Source organism: Coccinella septempunctata, chromosome 8 (genome assembly GCF_907165205.1).
Source record: "Coccinella septempunctata chromosome 8, icCocSept1.1, whole genome shotgun sequence".
In the NCBI taxonomy this organism is placed as follows: domain Eukaryota; kingdom Metazoa; phylum Arthropoda; class Insecta; order Coleoptera; family Coccinellidae; genus Coccinella; species Coccinella septempunctata.
Window position 1 is genome coordinate 14,578,415 of NC_058196.1, and position 21,830 is coordinate 14,600,244.

General features: G+C 36.5%; 1 protein-coding gene across 1 annotated transcript in view; it reads left to right on the top strand.

The window, feature by feature from the left end:
• The window catches only part of LOC123318891 (calexcitin-2), a 148,716-nt gene that overhangs the window by 19,097 nt on the left and 107,789 nt on the right, over window positions 1-21,830 (top strand). The window lies entirely within an intron of this gene.

A 21,830-nucleotide genomic window follows, 5' to 3' on the forward strand; every position in this document is an offset into this window, starting at 1 on the left:
TAATTGTTCTGCATGGCCTTGACTCTTGAACAAAGGATCGTTTTGTAGTTGTGGAAACCTATATTATGCCCGAACCAAGACAATAATCGCATTGCGTGATATATAAGATCAAAGCTATTAAAATTCTCTACTGAGGAACAAAACTTATTGTAGAACAGAATGTTACGAAAAAAACCACTCAGTTCTCATTCCGGTAACTTTTCAACTTTCCAACACCATCCTGAAAACAAATTGAGGTTAATAGGGAATACTGCTTCTGACAAAAATGATGTACATATTTTTTATGAAATATCTTTTAAACGTCACATTTTGAAATACTCATTTCAAGCGTTTCCCAAAAAAAAATATTTCAAGCACTTAAAAATGAAAAATAAAAATGGGTATTTGAACTTTAAAGCGTTTCATTTCGATTGCACAAGTTGGCAACATCGATTGAAATATGCCTTGATAATAAAGGACAACAAATACATTATCTTGATGAGATAGACAAAGATGGCTGTCTATGAAGTCTGCGACGAACGATGAGGGTCGTAAAATTTTATGGGATTTTTATGGCCGGTTGCAGTTGAAGCTCGCCAGTAAGTACCTCGCTGTAAATCAACAGCTGTTATTTTATAAACAAGCTGAACGGACATTGTTCTTTTCATTGCCTAGTAGGCGCTGTTGCCAAATCGTAAACTCGAAACTAAGCGATTTAAATTTTAAAACCCCATATTTGAAGAATGATTCTGAATAGTTCACGCGGAGCATTCGAAAAATTCATGAATGAAACCCATAAATATTCAGTTTAAGCTTGCATATGCAGTGATAACCCAAATTGAGGAGAATTCCCCATTGTTCTGAAAGACTATCTTGAGATCTAAAATTTGATGCCCCGATCGCTAAATTGTCTTGAAAATCGACAAAGTTATAAGCCTGGAGAGTTTTAGTTGGCAGAACTATATTATACATGATGTTTTCTAATTGAGTGTCAATATTTATGGGGGTGATTTTTGGGCCCATTTTAAGAAAAAAATTTTTTATAAACATATGTCCTAAACGTCTTACCTTTTGAGATACAGGGTGGTGAATTTTTCAAAAATAAATCATTTGTTATCAATATCTACAATACCACTTCAAATATTTCATGAAACTTGTCATATATGTATACTATGAATCAAGAGGCATTTTTTAATGTATCACTTTTTTCCCAATTTCCACCAGTGGCGTTCGTACGTAATTTGACCTACCTATTTTGGCAGACAATGATGGTACGCCACAGATTTTTCCTGAAATAAAAATTATTTTTGAAATTCCCAATCATTTCTTTTTTCAATCCCATTCACGGTTCCTGCTTGAAAAAATAAAAACCGTTTCTCTGCATGATCATAACAATATCCTTAATACATACATATGACAATATCACCATGCAGAGACGTACGTAGAATTTATTTTCTTACATGAAACACGTGCGTCGGACTAAAAATATTCAAGAGATCAAATTTGCTCATAGTTGAATACAGTCAGTGGCGTGCCACTGATTGTCTAAATAATACCACCCTGTATCTCAAAAGGTAAGACGTTTAGGACATATGTTCATATGGAGTTTTTTTCTTAAAATGGGCCCAAAAATCACCACCATAAATATTGACATTCAATCAGGAAACACCCTGTATAATTTTCTTCAATCGGTGGTCCTTTCAAGAGATTAAAAGATCCTCGAATAAATTCTTCGCGTAGAACGCCACAAATGTTCAGAAAAGGAAGCTTCCAGGATATGCACCCTCCGGTTCACAGGTCAATTTCAAAACTGGAAGAGGTAATAATGTTCAGACTGATTGCATATTTCGAAGATAAAACATTAATGAGCCAAGATTAATTGGAGATTGTGTGCCAAGTTTTAATAGCAGATGACTTGATGACGTATCTCATCCCCGAGTCCCCGAAATGTTCTGCATCTGCACTAAAAACCTGTAAAATCATTCATTCAACATCCTGTACATTCAAATGAGGAATGTTTAAATGATTGATATATGTTTTTCCATTTACATTTTTTTACCTTCCATGTAATTTATCTGATTCAAAATATACTTATTATCATTTGTTGGTTTGGTTCAACCTTCAACTTTCACCACCTTATACAGTGAGTTATTAATATAAAAGAAATAGACATCAGGCTCTTTGCTAAAATGGTGCGATTAATATCTGCTACCTCCGATACTTCCTCAGACATCGATCAGTGTTCACGTCTCATCAAACTGGCAATTTTTCACCCCATTATCTACGTACGCCGTGTAGGGTTCCCCAAGTTTGGCAGCTGGCAGGGGTTTTCTCCATTAATTTATTGATACGCTGAGTTATGGTGACCACCAGAAGGAGTAATTCTGCCATCGATCCTTTTCGGGTATATGCGACGCTTTGTCCCGAGACTATTAACCCATTTTCCGCTGGACGGGATGTCCATTCTGGATATATTCTATCGGAGACTATTATCTGGAAGGGGACTAACGCACTCATGAGCGGAATATTTATATTTCATTAGACTGAGTTGATTTAACCTCTTTTGGAATGTGGAGTGGGGTTTAATATCGAGAAAGCTATCCGAGTAAATCGCAATCTGATTTTGAATTGTGAGGGGTCTTGTGAATATATGGTTTCTTGTTCTGTATTTCATTTATAATCGAAAGAAGTCTCGTGAGACGATTTTTGTCATATCCATATTTTATATTTGTAATATCTTGTTTGGATTGGTAATTAATATTCAATGCAATAACACTTGTAGTTTTATGCCATTTATTTATGTCTCAGTTTTCAGTACCAGCCTTTGATATTTACGCCAACATATACGGAATTATTTTATATAAGATAAGGAGGGTACACAGATGTATTCTCATTAAGATCTCGGCGAAGAATGAATCGATCGTCCGACCGAAAACATATTTTACATTTCACATGTTATGATTGAATTACCTTTATGAAATTCAAATTTGCGCGGGATATATTACAATATTACATTCAACTTATTGTATTAGGATGTATTAAGATGGCGCTATAACAAATTTCCTAGAAATCATTATTTGCAATCCATCAAACTCTGGTAGTCGTTAAATTTAACGAACGGAACTTAACTAACACTTTATAGAAAGTTTGAATTAACGGGCCCTAAGCACTTTGTCTTGAGAAAGAGACCAATTTACTCAGCAGAAGACGTTCACGTAGTTGTCATCAGCCCATTACATTAGTACGTTTCTACTTCTTCTTAGTTCTTAGTACTTCTGCTTGAACCACTATCATTTAATGAGCTTTCCAGTACCACTGGTTCATAGCACCTGTCGGCCTGTCTAGAAATTTTCCCATTTTCCCTAAAAAGTAAAGCCCATTGAGAATGTAGAGTGGCGTTTCAAGGGTTTATCACTGCTATATTACTGGCCACTAAAATCGTAATCCGTTTTCGAAAAACCTCAAGTCATTGAAGATTCTGTAAAAAAAATGTTTTCTAAGTGAAGGTTCCTTCTTTTTTGAAATGCTTACTACTTTTAAAGCCCCTGTAACTCTAGAACCGTTCATTTATGCGGGATTATACGAGGATGTATTGATATCTAGTTAGCCTAGACCAGTTCCATACATAAAAAAATATTGCGTCACCATAGCAAAGAACAATAACTCATTAGAAGTGTCAGTGTGAAGTTTGAGGTCAAAAAAGTAAACCAGAATTACGCTATAAATTAAAAGAAAGAAGATGTCCACAGAAATTGTGAAAATCGAAAAATTTGAGTATCGAGCCATCATTAAGTACGTGTATTCTGTATTTGAAAGGGTTAAGAGGAAAGCAGATTTACGAATTTCTTAATGCCCTTGGTGATCAATGTCCTTCGTATGGACTGCAAGCTTCAAAAGAGGTAAATTTTCCATTGAAGATGATGACCGATCTGGAAGGCCAGTTTTTGTTTCAGTCCTCGAAAATATCGTTGAAGTTCATGACATGATTTTATCAGACCGTCGAATTGGGCTAAAACGGATATCTGAAGCACAATTTGGGCATCAAAAAAATTGCTGAAATATGGATCCCCAAATGTTTGAATGTTGACCAAAAGCGTGCAAGGGTAGCAGCATCGCGTTCGATCTGTGCTCGATTTAAAAACGATGCAGACTTCTTAAACAGATTTGTTACTATGGATGAGACTTGAGTACATTTCTACGTTCCAGAAACAACAATCGATGGAATGGCGACACTCTGGTTCTCCAAGACCTAAGAAGTTTCTTGTCCAACAATCTGCTGGAAAAGTTCTTGCTTCAGTTTTTTGGGATCGCCATGGGGTAATCATGATTGATTTTTTGGATTAGTATAGAACAATAACCGGAGACTATCACGAAAAGACGCGGAAAGCTATTCAAAGGTGTTTTGTTTTTGAAGGACAACGCCCCTGCACACAAATCTCATGTTGCCATGCAGAAAATTCGTGATTTGAGGTTTGAATTACTAGAACACCCCTCTTATTCACCAGATTTGTCTCCATCCGACTATCATCCCTTTCCTCAACTGAAAAAAAGTTTAAAAGGTCGTAAATTTTCTTCCAACGAGGAGGTAATAAGAGCTGTGGAGGTCTGGTTTGCAGAGCAAGAAGAAACATTTTTTCTGAAGACTGGAGACGTTGCAGGTTCGCTGTAAAAAATGTATCCAATTAAGAGGAGAAATTTTGAGTGACAAAATATTTTGACATAAAAATTTTTTCGGTTTTATAGTAGGCTAAGAATTTTTCAATATATCCTCGTATATAGTCGCCTTTGACGTGAATGGGTGGTCTAATCCACAATTTTAGATTTTCTGAGTTAGAACTGTAGATAATTTCATAAAAGCTCAAATTTTGTAGTGAAGACATTCAATCGATTTGTCGCTTATTCGTTGAGTTCTAACAAAATTGCTAAAAGATCTAAGCAGCAATTTTTTTAAGTGAATAGAACCTAGCGGCTTGGACCTTTCCATAACTGTTTTCTACAGGGCTGATTTGAATTATTCAATAGGGAACTCTAACGATTTGTCAAAATCAGCTAAGCGTTCGTTGTCGTGGGGCACACAAGCTTTTCCCTCCATTGATTCACATGCTGTTTTGGTCGAGTTTTGTGTTTTGTGCATGTTTTTGGACAAAAATGTTCTTCCTGACGTTAGATTAGAGTGATTAGACTATAACTTTCTCAGAAATGCCTCTTTACAGCTTTGTGTGCCCCACGGCAACGAACGGTAAGCTGATTTTGACAAATCGTTAGAGTACCCTATAGGAGATAGGAGTTAAAAGTCGTAACCTACATTTGAGAATCTGAGACTTGAATTCTATAATTCTAGACGTGGACTAGGCGTTAATGATTTTCTAGAGCCAAAAAAGTTCAAATGTGTTTTACTCGAAATTTATATTGAGTGGATTAGACCCATTCACGTCCAAGGCGACGAATAGGAACATCAATTTCATTCACAATTAATTGTAAATAATTTTTATATTCAACAGACCATTAATTCTTCAAAGCAAATCATATCATAGCATACAATTAGGAATACTTGAATACTTGAAAGAATATCTCTTTCCTATATCATTTTTTCTGTATCGACTAGGTTTAAAAGACACATGCTGTTGGAAAATGTTATTTTCAATTCCATCTCACAACGTTTCATCGAATGAAATTAATTTCGGAATGTATATTTGATGAATCTTTTTCGAAGGCAAGTCATAGATGTGTGTGATATGTGATGTGTCATAGATTTAGCTAGTTATTCTAAAGGAAATTTTGTTTTTCCAGGGGTGGCATAGCTCACTATAAAAATTTAAATCGACTATATCTTTTGATCAGACAGAATCTGAAAAAACGGAACAAACGAGTGAGCTACGGCATCATTCAATCCCCTGCAGCAAGGGCAAGATGACTTATAGACACACGTTCATATTATTTTATTTCACTTGTGAATTGAAATATTTTAATTTTACTGAATGGATTAACTTCAACTGGACCTTGTTGCAATGGTTTGAATAATATCGTCTATACTTCATTCACTTTTATTTCAGCACTCGGTTGGCCGTGGAAATTTGACACATTTCACTCTGTATAGTACGAAAATGAGGGGTTATGATGCTTGTCAAAACATTTTTGGGTTTTAAATCAACGCTATGTTGCCCGTTCTACGTAAAAGTTTCTGTTATTACGTATTTTATCACAATGTCGAATATCTTCGGGAAATATGTGACGAACATAATTGAAGTTTATACAAACTGATTGAAGGCATACCAAATCCAGTTATTTGCATGGAAAATACAAGAGATCAGTATAACCTCATAATATGCACTAGCTTGAGGAGAGTTAATGTTCGTTATCTTCTTTGGCTAAAGTTTGAATACGTCACATCAATTGTAGATTTCAAAAATATTAACCCGAAGATGAAATGGATATGATGCAGTGGTTGGGTATGGGTATCTCCCGAAGGAATTAACAGATAATTACAAGAATGTTAAATTCTTCAACAAAAATCATCTTGCATCAATGTAAGTAAAAGGAATTAAAGGAAGTTTCAAGTCAAGATGAACTTCACTTTTTAACAAAAATTTCACATGAATAAACAATTAACAGGACAACTGGCCCGTATTTGTGGCTGTTCGTCTTAATACATTGATATAATAATAATAATTAGGTATTTATTGGTACCTTTAAACATTTAAATGTATAGGACAAGTCATATGAAAAATAGAAAAATCAATTTTCGGGAACTCATTCTACTTATTCACCGAAAATCCAGTAGTAAACTTTTCGCATTAATTCACTCGAACATGAAGTTCTCAAATGCCACCACTTTTTTGGGTCTCTCAATAGAAGGAAATTCTTTGTTATCCTCTTCATTCACAATCTTTCAGATTGTGGAAATATTCAGCTGAAATATAAGTCGTTTAGATTCAGATGAAACATTATATAAATTCCCTTACATTGAAATATGTTCGCTACCGTCTGACGTATTGTGGATTTCATAATATCAGGGTATAATTTTTTGAACAAAAAACTCCATGAGTGTGTCTGATGAATCATTAATTGGTAAAAGGAAGACACACTTGTTTTTTATAATTATATACTTTGACTATCGATTTCGGCACTAGGCCATCATCAGGTCAGCTGAAATATAAAGAGGACACAGATAATAAAGTTAACAAGACGTCAAATAACGTAAAATTTTTACAAGTGTTTTTTTCACATTAACATTCTCTGATAAACACGAAGCAATATATCACAAACTCACCGTCAATGAAACATGTACAATTGAAAGACATTAGATGTATTATAAATTATAGTTTCGCTTTGAATATCCGTTTTTTACTTTTTTAGATGTTCTAGGTTAGAGAGATTATACCGACTAAACATAGAACATCTGAAAAAGTAAAAAACGAATATTCACAGGAAAACTATAATTTATAATACATCTTATGTCTTTTAATTGTACATGTTTCATTGACGGTGAGTTTGTGATATATTGCTTCGTGTTTATTAGAAAATATTAATGTGAACAAAACACTTGTAAAAATTTCACGTTATTCGACGTCTCGTTAACTTTATTATCTATGTCTTATTTATATTTCAGCTGACCTGATGATGGCCTAGTGCCGAAATCGATAGTAAAAGTATAATATTGTAACGTTTTCTTCGCTTGATTAAAACGTCCAACTTATTAAAATTATTTATTTACACTTAATACACATATAACTCACAAACTAACTATTACACTACTATTTATTTCCACTCTTGTTTATTTCCACTAGTCGCTTGCACTATTACTGTACTTGTACTTGCCTACCTGCTCCTTCGCTGGGCTTATATAGGCGCCGGAAACATTCAGGTAGATTCGCGGTTATTCTGGAAGCTCTCGACCGCTCTGGTTCTCGAAAGGTCCGACCGCAAGGGCCGGACTGGTTACACTGTCCCCTCCTTAAGCCTGTTCTGTCCCAGAACAGATTTAGTGAATTCCTCCGAGGACCGTGGCGAAACTTGCACTCATCACCATTCCTACAGTAGCCATTGTGATGGAAGTAGCACTCCACAGTTTTTCCAGGCTCCCTGGCCTGCTTTGGGTTGAAACTGCACACCAGGATCCGTATACCAATCCTCTGAAATACCACCTCCAGCATGCTTCGCACAACTCGCCAATTCAGCTGGTCCAATCCACAACCGAGCTTGGGAACAGCTAATTTCCTTACTCCAAAGCGTTGAAGGTCTTCTTTCAAGCTATGCAGTGCCGTCCATAGATTTTGATAGGTTGGCTTCTGATAGGAATGTTGCTTGGTCACTAGGTAATAAATGAACCGACCTTCAGCCTTCAATTTCAAAGCTTGTCCGATTATTGGCTGCTGTCGCAATAGTTCTTCCTGACGTCCAAATTTATTTCTGAATACTCTTGCTATTCCTTTGCTCATACGAAGGTCCTCCGCTACGCAATGAGCGAGAGAGTATTCCTCAGACACGGTAAAGAGATCTTGATGTACTTCCTGTGTAACGCCGAACCGTGCAACGCGTGTCTCACCATAACAATCCATAAACTTCTGGTAATCGCTGCTTCCTTGCATCGGGGCTTCCACAAGACGTACCTCTTCTCTGTCCTGCGCGTACGGGGCTAATCGGTTGAAATGGACAACCTTTGGTTTTCCTCTGGGGAGCTTCCTTATCCGGTAAACTACATCATTTATCCTCTTGATTATTTCATACGGTCCCTCCCACTGTCTCTGCAGCTTTGGTGAAAAACCTTTTCTCCTTTGTGGATTATGTAGCCACACCAGATCTCCAGTGGTGAATCCACCTTCAATAGCCTTGATGTCGTAGCGCATTTTCATTCGGTCACTTGCTTGCTGCATTTGATTGCGTACCTTGTCATGAATGTAATCCAGCTTGTTCCTTAATTTACTAACGTAGTTCTCCCCAGCTACGTCTTCTCCAGGCTTACATCCAAACTCTAAGTCGCAAGGCAGCCTTATTTCTCGGCCGAACATTATACTGGATGGAGTTTCCTTGGTAGATTCTTGAACCGAAGATCTATATGTCATGGTGAATAGATGTAAATATTCATCCCAATCCCGCTGGTGATCAGAAACTACTTTGGCTAGATGTTTTCCCATGGTCCGATTCATTCGTTCGACCATGCCGTCTGATTGTGGATGAAGAGGTGTAGTCCTTGTTTTATGAATCCCCAATTTGTTGCATACTTCTTGGAATAACTTCGACTCAAAATTTCGGCCTTGATCACAATGCAGCTCCAGAGGTATTCCAAATCTGCAGAAGAATTCTCTGACCAATTTATCAGCTACCGTACTTGCCTCTTGATTAGGAATACCGTAGGCTTCCACCCATTTCGTGAAATAGTCCATCGCTACCAAAATGTACTTGTTTCCATGGTCTGTTTCGGGAAAGGGGCCAGCGATGTCGATAGCTACTCGTTCCATGGGAGATCCGACGTTATATTGCTTCATTGGTGCTTTTCCTCTACCATAAGGTCCGTTAGCAGCAGCGCAAACCTTGCATCTTCTACACCAATCTTTAACGTCCCTCTTACAATTTGGCCAATAGAATCGCTGCCTGACTTTTTCCAATGTCTTGGTTATCCCGAAATGTCCACCTGAAGTTCCGTTATGTAGTCTGGTCAGAATGTCTGTCACACGGCTCTTCGGCACAATCAACTGAAGTCTCTGCTCAGTTCCATCTTCATTTTCCCAACAACGTTTCAGAAGACCTCCATCAATCTTCAATGTTTCCCATTGTGCCCAATACGACTTTACATTCTGGCTCAGTCTGGATACTTCTTCCCAAGTAGGTCGTCTACCGCTCTTCTTCCAACTCAGGATTACTTTCAAGTCGTTATCTTCCTCTTGTGCTCTTTGAATTTCTTCAGGTAGCCAGTCGTCTTCGAGTATTTTCACACTTCTATCATTTATCTTTCCTGGGATAACTATGCTTGATAAATCCTTAGACATTATTCCTCGGATTATCACTTCGGGGGCATTTTTGGCTTGGGTCGATTTATGCCCCTTATCACCGACCCCTTTTAGTTTCCCTGCTGAGACTCTTTTTCCAATTCTGGACAGTTTCGCTTAAAATGCCCACTTTTGTTGCAGTTCCAGCACACAGCATCCTTTTTTCCAGCAAGCAATATTCTGCGGACTTTATCTCTGACAATGTCCTCAATAGATCGGTCTGTTTCTTGGACTTGTCTTACACGAAGGTGTCCCCTATGCGACGCTTGCTTCGCTGCTTCGATTTCCAAAGCCTGGGCTAAGGCATCATCTACGGTTCTAGGGCGTGCTAGTCTCAGGGCTTGTTGTATTTCACCATCCTTTATCCCATCCACGAATGTCTGGATTGATAGCTGTTCCAGGAAGCTATCTGGAGCAGATGGATAAGCCAGCCTGACTAATCTCGCCACATCAGCTTCAAACTCTTGGAGATTTTCCCCTGTTTTCTGCACTCGGTTCTTTATTTGTGCATGGTATACTTGTTGTAGATGAGCATCACCATATCTCATCTGAAGTTTCGATGTAAGAACTTCGTAACAGGCTGCCATTTCTTCCAATTTTCCATTAACGTCGTCATAAACTTTGTCAAACTTTTCATCAACTCTTTCATAAACTTCGTCAAATTTTTCGTTCACTATATCGAACTTCTCGTCCACTTTATAAAATTTTTCATTTATGGATTCCAATTTCTCATCCAATTTATCTGTAAGTTGACTCACCACATCATTACAATTTTCCTTAATCTGGTCCATTTTCTCATTTAATTTTCGAGAATTTTCTTCATTTTGGACCATTTGTTCATTCAACTTACAAGAATTCTCGTCCATTTTCCCATTTAATTTTCTCAAAAAGTCCATTACCGCTTGAGTCTCCATCGCGTTCTGCAGTCTTGTGGTCACTGGCATGAACTTCAAATATCCCAAAATTATTTATTTAATTCGAGCGATGTTGAACCCCACACCTGACACCAATGTAACGTTTTCTTCGCTTGATTAAAACGTCCAACTTATTAAAATTATTTATTTACACTTAATACACATATAACTCACAAACTAACTATTACACTACTATTTATTTCCACTCTTGTTTATTTCCACTAGTCGCTTGCACTATTACTGTACTTGTACTTGCCTACCTGCGCCTTCGCTGGGCTTATATAGGCGCCGGAAACATTCAGGTAGATTCGCGGTTATTCTGGAAGCTCTCGACCGCTCTGGTTCTCGAAAGGTCCGACCGCAAGGGCCGGACTGGTTACAATATAATTATAAAAAACAAGTGTGTCTTCCTTTTACCAATTAATGATCAGAGTATAACTATTTGAATGAGAGGACCTGATTCGTAAATAGCACTTCCTGAAACCCTGTCTGTTTTTTCAATCTTTTCGGCATTTTCGTAATAAAAATTGATATAAGTTGTGGCAACGGCGTTATGACATTAACGACATTTCATGAGTGCCAAACCTTACTCCGTTTTAGTTACAGAAACTTCAGAAAATTATTTCATGGCCAACCGACTGCTAAAATAAATTTGAATGGAGTAAAAAACGTCAAAATGGAATGAAATTATATGCGAAAATCGTTTCGATATTTGTCATGTTGACAGTCTCTGAAGTTTGTTATTTTAATCAATAGAAATTTTTTAACGTTATCAGTAGAACTACATAAGAGAAACGCTGCCAAAACTTCTTGACAATACTTCTATTCAAATCTCCGTGCAAAATCGACTATTGTTATCGCTTTTATATTCATCCCAGGAGATAGCGAATAAGGCGGAAAAAGTATCGTCGAAGAATCCTAGGGGTATAAATTATCCAAACAAACTCCCCAGATATCTGGCTATCAACGGATTCCAAACGTACTTTCATGCGATCCCAGAAGTTCGACGGCGCACAGCCTGAAAAAGTTTGGTCGGCTAGGTCTACGTTCTTCGAATTTTCCGTATGGAGTTGCAGGCAGAATTCTGCTCTTGTGGAAATTCTCTAACGTTAAGAATGTACCTAAGAATGTATATTTCGACTATTGGAGAATGGGGAAAGTGAGGATTTGTCGCCTCAGAAGTGATTGCCAGAAGCGCTTATCGATCTTGTTCAACAAGTAACTAGTCTATTTCAATATCTATTTCTGAGAGAACTTGGAGAAATTGACTGAAATGTTTCCGAAGAGATATTTCCTCAATTTCGCTTTCTTCAATTTGGCTTTCTTCAATCTCAATAATAGAAGCTTGAGACTGCTTGAGATTTGGTAGAGGATTCAAGGGCGGATATCGAATGAATGTTCGAAATTTGGGGGATCTGAGAATCTGCTTCTGAAGTTAAAAACTAGGAATAATATCCTGCATAAACTAGCTGGTACTTCATGAGGTGGTGATGCAACTACTCTTCGAACGGCAGCCCTAGCTTTGTGTTTTTCGGCTGCTGAATATTGTTGCCCCATTTGGGATAATTGTGGTCATGTGCAAACAATTGATTCACAGCTTAATATTTCCATGAGAACTATATCTAGAACTATTAGATCTTCACCCATTCAATGGTTACCTGTTCTTTCAAACATTGTACCGCCTTATATTCGTAGACAGACTGCAGTTATGAATTCCTGGATTAAGTTTCAATCCTTTCCCGACTCATTTCCAATTCTGTCCTACATTCCAGAAAATACGATTCCAAGAGTGAAGTCGCGCAAACCTTTATGGTCCAACTCTTTTCCTAATTCGAATATAAGGGACAAGGACCTTTGGCTGTCTGAATGGAATACGTGCACTATTTTCAACCACGAATTAGTGTTAGTGATCCCTCGAATTGAGTTACTTGTTTTATTTATATTATACCCAATATCATATTTCCACTGCAGTTCTCAGAAAAATCAATTTTGACTGATGATGTGAAATTGATCACTCTAGAAGACACTCTATGAATTTTTTTTACATTAATTCGAAATGCATAAGCACAAGAATAGAATTCCAATTTTTGCCACAACTCTGAACGTGTTATAATGATCAAACAAATCAGAAAATATAGGAACATTAAGAGAATTTGTATTGTCATGCCAGCCTGAGAAGCTGGAATCCGAGAAATTTCGTCATGAAACATTTTACAATGGTCGAGGAAATCAAAAATAAATGTTCGATATTTTTTTATTTGCTAATTTTCCATCATATTACTTCTTGACAATAATGACAATAATTCATTGTATGTTATCGATTCTTAAAGTATGCAGTCAAGAAAACTCAGTTCAAAAAATATTTAATAGACAAAATAAATATTGAATTCCTCAAAGAACACATGAATTAATAATTGTTTGAAAAAAGGTTATTAAAGTTTACAAGCAGCTCACAACATATTTCTGACTCACAGAAGATGATCGAAGTGGAAACTACCAGTTTGCAAACATTTATCTGCACGTTTCATCAACTGGCCATTTCCTTTTCTCTTTTTCAGGGGTTTGACAAAATTTCAATGATTAAATTCTAGTCATGTGTTCATGCATTTCGAATTAATGTAAAAAAAATTCAGAGAGTGTCCTATAGGGTGGTCATTTTCACGTCAGCAATTAAAATTGATTTTTCTGAGTACGGCACTGGAAATATGATATTCTGTATACATAATCCAACAGATGCTAAAAAGTGTTACAAATTCTGAAGAAATCAATCAATTCTGTTAAACCGTACCTACCAGAAATATAGTCGAATGAATTTCGGTCAGGATGAATGAATCGTTATGCAAGGAAAAAATAGGAGACATTTTGGCCATTTTGTGATGCTTATGGTAGACCTTATATATGGTAGTACACTGTATTTCATCCTCTAATTTTTTATTCTTAATATCACTTTTTATTAGTCTCTTGAATTGATTTCAATTATGATCAGATGTCATGAAAAATGGTAATTGGTTTTAAATATTCCATCCATTATAAAAAAGTGATTTTTAATGTATATCTTTTCTAGCGAAAGGGGAATTTGAGTTGTTTCTAGTATTATAATTATGTACAAATGAACAACATTCGTTGTCTACTGAAGGGATGTCGAGAGCTATACCAGCTAGAAAAAAACGTATGACACATTCTCCAAATCTTAATCCGAATCTCAAAACAGAAACGGCCTATCATTTTTAGATTTTGAATTATGAAGAAAAATTAAGAAATTACCATTTTCAATAATGCTGAGTTACTCGATTATTTCAACTCATATTCGGGAAAGGTTATTATATACTTAAGGCACTTTTTTATGATGAATTCGAATATGGTTTACTGAATTTTCTGTTGAATTAGATTCGATAATGACAAAATATAAATCAAGTAGGAAGTTTGGTCAGCTTTCAGAAAAAGATCAAGTTTGCTTTTTGACATCTGTCAATAATAAAAATATAAAAAAAATGTTGCTGAATAAATAGAGTTACGAACTTGTGAATCTCTTTTATTAAATACAGAGTGAAGCAAATATTAAAATATAACAGGTTATGGGCCCAGAAGCACCAGTGATTGAAATATAGTAAGAGGACAATCTCAAATTTCGTAAAGAAGAAAGTGAAGAAGTGCGCAGTATCATATAATAATTTGAAAGAAAACCAGTGGGCAGTAAAACAAGTAAAACTATGGCTTTCAATGACGATTCTAATGAAATATCAAATATCACAAAACTCAAGGATTCATCGACGTTTTCAATGTGGGAATTTGAAATTAACATTCTGTTTGAAGCAAAGAACATAAAAGATATCGTAGATGGATTAGAAGAAAAACCAAATGACTCAGAAAAACTGAAGAAATGGAGGGTTAGAGATGCTCAAGCCAAAAACTACATCTTGAAAACAGTCGACAAGAATGTGAAGACTCATCTTTTCACTTGTGATTCTTCTAAAAGTATGTTCGAAAATCTTAGCAAGATATACAAAAGAAACACCAATCAACAGAAGTGTAGTCTCCTACAAGATTTCCATACTTTCAAATTCGAGAAGAACAAAAATGTAGCTAGTAATATAAGTAGTTTGCTTACCATTTCTCACAAACTAAAAAGTATGAATGAGGAAATCAAAGATATTATGTTGATAGCAAAAATAATGTCAGTGTTACCTGAAGAATATAGACATTTCAGTAGTGCTTGGGATTCTGTAGCTGATTCGGAGAAAACTTTAGAAAACCTTCAAGCACGTCTTACTGCTGAAGAAGAGAAATTGAAAGAAGGAAACAAAGAAAATGTGGCTTTCAAGGCTTTCATGAACAATTCAAGAAGTAACATTGTTGCAGGAAAATTCCAAGGAAAATGTTTCAAATGTAATAAAATAGGACATATGGCTAATAAATGCCGAATGTTGAAATGCAGAATTTGCAGAAAAACTAATCATGAAGAAAAAGACTGCTACTTCAGAGATGAAAAACTTAAACAAAGTAAAACGTTCAAATGTAATATTTGCAGAAAAGACAATCATGAAGAAAAAGACTGTTTCAAAAATAAAAAAAGTGAGAAAGTCAGTTTTCTTGCAGAAGTGTTGACTGTAACCAAAGAAGATACTCCAGAAGAATCATTATATACAAACGAGGAGAAAGATGATATATTCATTGTTGATAGTGGATGTACAAATCATATGGTTAATGATCAATTTAAGCTCACCAATATTAAAAAGGAGAAAAACATGGTAAAAAGTGCCAAGAAGGGGGCATGCATGAATACAATTGCTGTTGGTGAATATCAATCCAGTAAAATTGAATTGAAAAATGTGTCTGTGGTGCCAGAATTAAGTAAAAACTTGATGTCAGTTAATGCCATAACTAACAATGGTGGAGAAGTATGTTTCTCGGAGTATACAGTGAAAATACTCAAGAACGATGTCGTGGTCCTGGAAGGATGGAAAAATGAAAATGGATTATATGAAGTGTGTCTCAGTAAATGTCGAGAAGCTCTCCTGACTCAGTCTGACATAACAATGGAATGGCATAAGAAGTTAGGACATATTAGTTTTGACAACCTTAAAAAAATCTCCAAAATATGTGATGACGTTCCTGAATTCAACAATATAAAAGAAGTGTGTGAAATATGTATGACCTCTCGCCAAAATAGACTACCATTTCGAGAAATAAGGGAAAGAGCTACAAGACCGTTACAGATCATACATACAGATTTGTGTGGTCCGATCGATCCTTCTACTCATGATGATAAACATTATTTTATGACAGTTGTGGATGACTTCACTCATTTTACTTCAGTATATTTACTGAAGTACAAAAATGAAGCAGAAAGCTATTTGAAGGAATATATTAATAGAGCAGAAACACATTTCAATCTAAAAGTGTCAAAAATAAGGTGTGATAATGGTGGTGAATTCAAAAGTAACGACCTGAAGGAGTGGACAAGACGGAAAGGAATCATGATAAACTTTACCATTCCTCATACTCCACAATTAAATGGAACATGTGAAAGAATGCATCAGACAATCATGAACAAAGCGAGGGCTCTGTTGTTTGACTCACAACTAGATAAAGAGATGTGGGGAGAAGCAGTGTACACAGCAACATATCTTATAAACCGTAGTCCAACAACTACAACAAATTTTCTTCCTTCTGAAAAATGGTATGGAAAGAAACCTAATATGTCGAGACTCAGAATTTTTGGTAATATTGCCTATGCAAAAGTACTAGGACCTCTAAAGAAATTGGACCAAAGAAGTAAGAAATACGTTTTTGTTGGATATGCCGACAATGGTTATCGATTGTGGGATCCAGCAACGAGAAGAATATCTATTCACAGGGATGTGGTAATTACTACAGGAACTCCTATTCAAGAAGAAGACAATAATGAAATATTTGTAAGAATAAATGAAGAAAATTTTCAAGAAGATGAAAATGAGAATCAAGATACTGTAAGTCAAGAAGAAGAACTAGTTGAAGATAATCAAGATGAAGATAACCATAATGATGAAGCGAATGAATATTACGACCAAAATGAATGTAATAGCAGACTGAGAGACAGAAGAAACATAAAGAAACCCACAAAATATGATGACTATTTGATGGAATCAGATGATGAAGAAAGTTTTTTGACATATCAGGACTGTATCAATGATGAAAATAAAGATAAGTGGTTGCAAGCAATAAATGATGAAAAAAAATCGCTTGAGGAGAATAACACATGGAATTTTGTTGATGAAAATCAAGCAGAAGGTAAAGAAATTTTAACCAGTAGATGGATTTTCAAAGTTAAAGATGATGGAAGATATAAAGCAAGATTAGTTGTCAGAGGATGTCAACAAAAATCAAAATTGGATTTCAAAGACATTTTCAGTCCTGTGGTGGAAAGTAGTTCGCTAAGATTGTTATTAGCAATTGCAGCTCAAAATAATCTTCAAATTCAGACATTCGATGTGAGAACTGCATTTCTAAATGGAAAAATTGACAATGAAGTATATATGAAAGTTCCAGAAGGATATGATATGCCAGGGAAAGTGTGTTTACTTAATAAAGCACTTTATGGATTGAAACAAGCTCCATTACAGTGGAACAAAAGGTTAACTTCTTTCTTAAAAAATGAAGGAATGATTCAGTTGAAATCTGATCAGTGCTTATTCAAGAAGAAAAATAATAACCTATATTTGGCAATCCATGTAGATGATGGAATGATGGTTGGTCAAAATGATGAAATACAAAATTTTATAAAAAAATTGAGTCAAGAATTTAAAATAGTTATAACAGATTTTAAAAATTATTTGGGAATGGAAATAAAGAAGAATGAAGATGGAATACAACTTTGTCAAGCTGAATATGCTAAGAAAATTTTGAACAAATTCCGAATGGATAAAGCGAAACCAATGAAAACCCCTCTCGTTGTTCAAGGACATGCAGAAGATGAAGGTTCTTGTGAAAATAAATTTCAATACAATGAAGCAATAGGGAGTTTGCTGTATTTGACATGTAAAACAAGACCAGATATATCTTATGCAGTAAATTATGAAAGTCGTGCTACTGCAAATCCAAGCAATGAAGATTTTCAGAATGTGAAAAGAACAATGAGATATTTGAGAGGAACTATTAACACAGCAATTCATTACTCATCGGAAAGAACAGAAGACAATATAAAAATACAAGCTTATTGCGATGCAGATTATGCTGGTGATAAAAGAGACAGAAAAAGTACAACAGGATATGTAATCATGTTTGCTGGTGGACCAATATCATGGTGCTCGAGAAAACAGAGTATTGTGGCTTTATCAACTACAGAAGCGGAGTACATAGCTGCTGCAGAGTGCTGCAAAGAAGTCAAATATCTAAAAACAGTCATAGAAGAATTATTGAACACAGATATGCAAGTCATAATGCATGTCGATAATCAAAGCGCAATAAAACTGATTAAATCTGGTCAAATGAGTCGCAATAGTAAACATATAGATGTACGTTATCATTTCATTAGTGAACAATTCAAAGAAGGATGGTTTCAAATAAAATATTGCAGTACAGAAGAACAAGTTGCTGATATCATGACAAAACCTCTGATGAGTACCAAGTTTGACTACTTCAAGAGAAAGATTGTATTCGCCATTATTATGAATTGAGGAAATTTGTTTCTATTTCAATAATTTTATATTTGAGTACTTTGTCATTAAGGGAGAGTGTTGAATTAGATTCGATAATGACAAAATATAAATCAAGTAGGAAGTTTGGTCAGCTTTCAGAAAAAGATCAAGTTTGCTTTTTGACATCTGTCAATAATAAAAATATAAAAAAAATGTTGCTGAATAAATAGAGTTACGAACTTGTGAATCTCTTTTATTAAATACAGAGTGAAGCAAATATTAAAATATAACATTTTCGAGATAGTTCTGGGATTTCGAATGTGAACTATAGTTAAAAGTTCTTGTACAGAAAAAGTTACTCTTTCCTTTGGAACTTCATTTAAACCTGTTCAGTTTTGTTCAACAATCACAATAATAATCATCAGAAATTATCGCAAACCCTCTGCGAACCAATTATTAGTGCCGAAAACTCGGGAAGTTCAATCTAAATTCAATAAATTCAGTCGATTTCTTCCATTTCTGTTCATCTGATTTTTTGATTCTGAATTCATCTTCCATTTTCATTCGAATAAATCAGTTGGAGAATTCTTTACAAGGCAATTTTTATCGCGCTGTAATCTATTTTCATCTTCAGCGATTAGCACTTGCATCAAGGATTCATTCGAAAATTCCTTCGAAATAAATTCGTTTCTTGAAATTGCAATTTCACAGTACTCTAATTTCGAGTGTTGCTTTCAGCGTCACCTGTTAATTATATTCACCGAGAAAAAATACATCATTCGATCATTTCTTCTTGGAAATCTCCGAAAATAATTTTTTTTCTCTCAACATATTTACCGGGATTGTTCGAAAAATTAAAATGCCGTCGATGGAGAAATTGAGGGCCTCTATCACCAAATCTGTCATCAAACTCGAGAATTCATTGTCCACTGCATCTACATACACTGCTCAAATTGATTAAAAGTTTGACTACTGAAGTCGATGTAGCCAGCATGTGCCTGACACACCTGAGATGGTCATTGATCAATGGGGAGAGGACTTTCAGGGAAGCTGATGATTTGAAAGTCAAACTCAACTCTCAGTTGGAGGAGGTGAAACAGGACGGATAACCCTCAAGATTAGCGTCATTTTTAGAGATTTGCCTGCATGTATGTGCTGCCCATAGTCATCTGACTGAATCTCCTTCTGTTGCGGCGCCTGATTCCTCATCGATTGATATACCTATTCTCCTTGGTTTGAGCTTTCATGACAAAATCCAGCAACGGCTCGGATTTATTGATTCGATGCCCCAGTGCATCAGAACAATTCCCTGGCGCCCGTTCATAAGTTTACCCTTTTAACGTCTGCTCTTTCTGGTGAACCAACATCTGTCATCTTCAGCTTCAAATTAAATTCGGTCAATTGCCCATTGGCGTATCAAAAAGCTTTTTACTTCCTTAACCAAAACCCTCGTCGGATGGTGAATCTTTGTAACCAAATACTATATTTAAGGGCCAGCCACGTCGACGTAGCATCTCGCCAGTTGTTCGAAGGGCAGTTATCCTCTAATGACTTTCCCACTCTCGCTCAATTGCTCGAACTCACCAATCGACAGTTGCGAGTGTTGGAAAGCACTTCTGCCACCTCGTCCCGTGTGTCTGTGCCGAAGCAGTCGTTGAGACGTCAATCACCAGCGGGCTCAGTGTCTTTTCCTCCATCGGTTGTGCCTTTAACTCTGGTCCGTCCTCTCGCTGTCTGGCTTACGCCGGTGCACGCCCTGATCACAGGGATTATCAACGCATAATCATGCCTTCCACTAAATCAGAATCATTATCGCCTGAACTCCGTCACCTATGGAGTTTCTTCTCTCCTTGCTTAGCACTTAGGACCAGCTGTCTTCGGATGACGGACCTTAATTTTCTGCTGCATGGGATTTATATCGATGACACATTAACAGACTGTTCATCCGAGTCTGAAGCTCTTGAATTGCAACAGCAAGTTCAGGATTTGCTCTTGGAGAGTGATATAGCCAATAGGCAATCTTCCACTGGAGCGGCTATCCTCTGCTAAGGCTTTTTTACCACTGGCGTTAACTACACCGATCCATTTTATGTGATGAGTACACGACTACGAGGAGCCGTTAGCACCAAGGCACCAATATCTAGTTGTCATCATCTGCTTCACTACATGAGCAGTTTACCTAAAATTGTTCTCTGAGCTGTCCACCCCAACTTTAATGGCAGCTTATTGTCGCTTCGTTGCACGCCGAGGTCATCCGTCCGACATCCTTTCGGATAACGGGAACAGTTTCGTGACCTTGGCTGCTTATTGTCTTCTCCACAATATCAGCAAATTCTTTGTGATGCAGCCTTCCGGAAATGACTGGCGATTCATACCTTTTTTTAGTCCTCACTTTGGTTGCATGGGGAAAGCCGCTGTCAAATCTCCTAAGCATCATCTCACTTTCCTTACCGGCGATCAAAAACTTTCTTACGACGAGTTTTTTACTGCCTGCACTCAGATTGAGGCAATCCTCAACTCTCGTTCTCTGTATCTTCCATCGTATGATCCCGATTTTGAGGCTCTTATACCAGGGCATTGGTTTTCGGCTTCCTTACCGCTCCTACTTATAACTATATTCGAGATGACAATCTTCCTCCTGTGAAGTGGTCTATCATCTGTTTTTCTAGGGGCTGTTTTGTGTTTTGTTAATTTTTGCCCAACAGAGAAGTAATGATGGCCCTTACCGTATCGACTAGAAAATTTGTTTTTTAGACCGGGAGCGAACTCAGTACCTTGCGGTACTAAGCCGACGCTTCAACCACCAAAACACGAAAAAGACTTGAAGAGGGCCTTTACATAACTCCGAAACCATATAGCGTAAAAAATTTATTCCTGGCTCATTTGTTTCTCTTAGCGTTCTATTTGAGTTACGCCCCCGTGATTCACCGCTCGAGTAGCTAGAGCCAGAACAATGTTATGTTCACTTTCTTCCGCGACATCTTCATTTAATATCGGATATTTGCAGAAATATCTGTGATGTGGATCAGAGTCAAGTGGTTCAAGCATTTGATGGATTTTATCCTCGAAATCTGGATCACAGATGTTTACTCTGTCCGGAACTTACCCTGAAGCCTTAAAAACCTTAAAAACTTACACAAAGACCGCTGTAGGGTCCACTGGACCGCGCGATCTTGATTACGCAACAATGTTAAGTATAATTGATGCAAATGCGACGTACAAAGATTCACTAAATAGTAGTAGGAAGGTACTCCATTCGGCGCCAGACTAGACGTAAGAAAAGTGGGAGAATTCTCCTAGCCAATTCTTTCGCCGGTCCGATGGACCGACGACGG